The sequence below is a fragment of the Penaeus vannamei genome, chromosome 31 (genome assembly GCF_042767895.1).
Source record: "Penaeus vannamei isolate JL-2024 chromosome 31, ASM4276789v1, whole genome shotgun sequence".
Lineage (NCBI taxonomy): Eukaryota > Metazoa > Arthropoda > Malacostraca > Decapoda > Penaeidae > Penaeus > Penaeus vannamei.
In genome coordinates this window covers 20304710-20309709 of record NC_091579.1, presented here as the reverse complement: position 1 = coordinate 20309709, position 5000 = coordinate 20304710, and the positions used below count along the sequence as shown (strand labels likewise).

The 5000-nt window shown below is 36.9% G+C and overlaps 1 protein-coding gene across 1 annotated transcript in view; it reads right to left on the bottom strand.

Moving 5' to 3' along the window:
- The window catches only part of LOC113801841 (titin homolog), a 36669-nt gene that overhangs the window by 30748 nt on the left and 921 nt on the right, over positions 1 to 5000 (bottom strand). The window lies entirely within an intron of this gene.

The following is a 5000-nucleotide window of genomic DNA, read 5'->3' as shown; positions in this document are numbered from 1 at the left end:
TAATAATAATAATAATAATAATAGTAAGGATGATAACAATAATAATAATAACAATAATGATAATAATGATAATAATGATGATAATGATTACAGTAATAATGGTAATTATAATAATAATAATAATAATAATAATAACAATGGTAATTATAATAATGATAATAATAATAATAATAATAATAATAATAATAATAATAATAATAATAATAATAATAATAATAATAATAATAATAATAATAATAATAATAATGATAATAACCAGCAATAAGAACAGAAATAACAAGAACAACAAGAACAACAACAACAACAACAACAACAATACTAATAACAATGATAATAAAAAAAATGATGACGATAATAATAATGATGATGATAATAGTAATAACAACAGCAACAGTAACAATAATAACAATAATAATGATAATAATAATAATGATATTAGTAATGATAATATTATTTATAATAATAATGTTAATATTAATAATGATAATGATAATGTTAATAAAAATAATGATAACAATAACAATAATAATAATAATGATGATAATGATGATAATGATAATAATAATAATGATAATAATAATAATAATAATAATAATAATAATAATAATAATAATAATAATAATAATAATAATAATAATAATAATAATGATAATAATAATGATAATAATAATAATAATAATAATAATGATAATAATAATAATAATAATGATAATAATAATACCAGCAGCAACAGCGATAGTAATAATAAACCGTTGGGAACATAACCCCCCAAAAAAATAAAAAAATAAAAGACAAGAGCATCAGTGACGTCAATCACACGTACCCAATAAACAGCTGTAACCTTTGCCACCGTTCCCACTAAACCTTCCCATCGCGTTATTCCCACAGTGAGCGAAATCTCAGAAACTGACCAGATGACAGGCCTCCTCCTCAGGTCAAATAAGAGGTCACCCTTTCATCCTAAGGTAAGATAGGGAAGAGGGAAAGCAGGGAGAGGAGATTATATCGATGAGCTGTCAATCACCTGTTATACCTGCCCCTTCCCCTGCCTTGCCAATGTTATAGCTTTATTTTTCTTTCTTTCAATTATGATATATTGTTTCTTTTACTTCGGGTCTCTTCCAAGGGTTGTATATAGCAGTTGTCAAAGGAAGGAGGAGGGGAGGAATTTCAAGGATGGGAGGGAGGAGGACGAAGTAGGAGAATTGGATGTGAGAAGGAAGAGGAAAGGGAACTGGCGAGAGAAAATGTGTGTGTGTGTGTGTGTGTGGGTGTGTGTGTGTGTGTGTGTGTGTGTGTGTGTGTGTGTGTGTGTGTGTGTGTGTGTGTGTGTGTGTGTGTGTGTGTGTGTGTGTGTGTGTGTGTGTGTGTGTGTGTGTGTGTGTGTGTGTGTGTGTGTGCGCGTGTGTGTGTGTGTATAGCCTGAGCGGTCGTGAAATGGGGCAGCACTTATAACCCTAAATCTACCGAGTCCTATACTTATCGAATTACGCGACCGACCGAGGCGAGACCAAAATAATCTAAGAGTTGTGTTTCCGCATACGTTCGGAAACCGCTGTTCGGTCATCGGATGTAAAGTCGATATTAGAGAGAGTCGCAGATCAGATTCCTTATTTCTTTATCTCGCTTCATCCTCCTCCACGCCCAAGGAGCGCAGAAGCTCAACGTGGCGAGACCCCCAATTTGACTTTGTGCCCCACCCATCTAACCCCAAGTAAAGGCCTTATGACGCTAGTTATACTTCTGTTAATTGTTCGTTTTGCATGCAAATGGCCTGAATCTATTACACTGGCAAATACATCTTCCTAGCCAGTGCCTTTGTAAGTAAATATCGCGGCATCCGAGTGAGGTCCTGGGAATAGACGAGTTTTCTCGCACATGTCTCATTTATAACATGTAGAATTATGTAAAGGAAACTGCTGTATTGTATATATGAATATTCTAGAATATGATTATGATTACACGTCTCTTTTATTACATTTATCAATACAAACATTGTAGTAGAGTATATCCTCCGTAGCACAAGATAACACATTAATGTTTTTCCGTAAAATTTTGCGTTTCCGCTGGAATTCGTGTAGCGAACGTTTTCGTCTGACAAATATTCGTCTTCGATTTCGTGCCTCGGAAAATGTTTTTTTTATTAATAGATGAAATAACAACAGTTCATATAAACATACATCCCTCCGTCAAGAATATCCCCATATACAAATTGAGGGTCTACACTGCATAATCATGGATCTTTAAAATGACATGAAATGTATGGGAACGCGCGTTTGATTCCAGGGACCTCACACGAGTGGCGCCACGTTTGTTTACGAGGGCACTCCGTTTGTCCCCTTGGTAGCAATGGTCCTTTGTCCGGGCGATCGGGTCAGGCCAGTTGCGCGCGGGAAGCTCATCCGGAAACACCCACATGAACGGAAAAGGGAAAGTGTGATAAGGTTTTTCTCACACGAAAACGGACCCCAATGTCTCCGAGGCGGTTCAATGCATGCGATACCTGCGGAACGCAAACGTTAATGGATACCTCCCGTAGAGGCCTCATCCGTTGCAAGTAATAAGAAGTGAATATCTATAATGTAGGCACATTTACACACATACGCACGCACTCAAGCACACACACACACACATATACGTATATATATATATATATATATATATATATATATATATATATATATATATATATATATATATATATATACACACATATATACACATACATACATACATACAACCATATATATATATATATATAAATATATATATATATATATATATATATATATATATATATATATATATATATATACACACACACACACACACACACACACACACACACACACACACACACACACACACACACACACACACACACACACACATATATATATATATATATATATATATATATATATATATATATGTGTGTGTGTGTGTGTGTGTGTGTGTGTGTGTGTGTGTGTGTGTGTGTGTGTGTGTGTGTGTGTGTGTGTGTGTGTGTGAATTTAAAAAATATAGCTAGTGCTTCGATAAGGATAATTAGTACTTGATATAGACCTTTCCTGTATTCCTTAATTGCCCATCAATAACATATTCTCTATAAACCTAATTCCCTGTTTGATATCGTTACGAAATGCGAAGTTATCAATAAACTTCATTTCCTGCTTGACATCAAGTTAACGAATTGCGAAGTTATCAATAAACCTGATTCCCAGTTCGATATCAAAACGAAATGCGTAGCCATCAAGCATTTATCCGAATCTTGCAACGCGCTCCGAGACCCTCCTTGACCTTCCTGAACAGTATCGCCTTCTTCGCGGTCGCCGTCGGAGCCCAAGAGCGTCTTCCTGTCGCCAGGGATGAAGCAGGCGGAGGAAAAATATAGAGTAAGAAAGAAATAAAAAAAACAATAAAAGATATCAAAAGAATAAAAGGAAGAAAGGAAAGAAAACTAAAAGAAGTAAATAAGATAATAGAAAAAGAACAAAAAAGAAGTCAAAAGATAAAGAAAAAAGGAAGATTAAAGAAAAAAGGAGAGTAATAAAGAAAAAGAAAAAAATAACAGAAAACGAAATAAAAGATAAAGTATAAAAGGAAGAAAGAAAAACAAAGACAAACTAAAAGAAGCAAATAAAATAAAAGAAAAAGAAAAGCAGAAAAGAAGACAAAATATAAAGAAAAATGAAGACAAATGAAAAAACAAACAGAAAATGGAATACAAGAAAAAGAGAAAGAAAAAGAAAACAAAAGAAAGAGAAAAAAAATGAAAAGAAAAGAAAAACAAAAGAAACGAAAGAAAAAAAGGAAGAGAAAAACAGCGGATAAAACCAATAGTCAAACCTCGAGTAGAAGCGAGATATTTTTCTCCCTTTTACGAAGTTTTTGGTTTCCTTCTCTTTCCCTAGTTATCCTCTCTCCTCCTGGTTGGTTTCCTCTTCATTAAGCTCTCTATTCCCGAGCGTTTTAATGTATTTATCTAGACCTCAGTCGTCGGGAATATAACATGAGCCTCGGGAAGAACAGAAATTCTGTGGCAGACAAACAGCTTCTCACTCACTGGTTGCTCTTGGCCAGATCGCCTTTCTATCACGCCTTGTGCTCCTTCTCTCTCTGGCTCTTTCCCTCTTCCTCTCTCTCTTGATCTTTATCTTCTTTTTTCTCTCCCCCCCCCTCTCCTCTCTCTCTCTCTCTCTTTCATTATCTGTCTATCTCCGACGCGCCCATCAGAATTCGCCTGCACACCATTCACGCCCTCGGCCGAGGCCATGAATCGCGGCCTCAGCTGCCATCGGCCGCTCGGTCGCGTGTCCTTCCCGACAGGCCGGGCAGCTCGGGTTTCCACTTTACGAAGAAACGATTCCGCATAGCCACCGCATCCCTCTTATCTACTCTATTTTTAGCATCGATGCGCGCAGGTGAAGACAGCTTGTTAGTCAAGTCGTGAAGTAGTACGACCAGTGTCAGCGGATACCATGACCTCCGCGAAAGATGTGTTTGCACCTGCTTATCCCAGCGTCGGAATGCTTTTAATGGATTTGCGGTGACGTTACTACCCTCGGGTCAGTTTCCTGGTTACTGTTGTCCCTGGTCAGAGGAGAATTCCTTACGAAACGTCAAGGAAAGTTATGAATCAGAACTGATAACATCAAAAAGGAAGATTAGTTTCGATCGATCTTAACTATAGCCAGCGGCAGGTCGGGTCAGCTGCCGCCTCAACGAAATCACAAGCACCTTTATTCGTTGAACGGGCAGAGGCGAATCTTGAGCAGAGGGACTTCTGAATACCATAAATTGCCCTTGGCCGTCCCTTCTACTGGAAAATGCCCTCTTTATGGGAGGCAAGGCTGTAATTCTTGCCCCCGACCACTGCCGCAAGTTTCCTCGTCTTGATGCCGCGATTCTCTCACATTTCTCGATGCAGACGATTAACGAATCTTAGTGCGAGGAATTTGATTTCATATCATTGGTGCCACAAACTGAATTTAGTTATC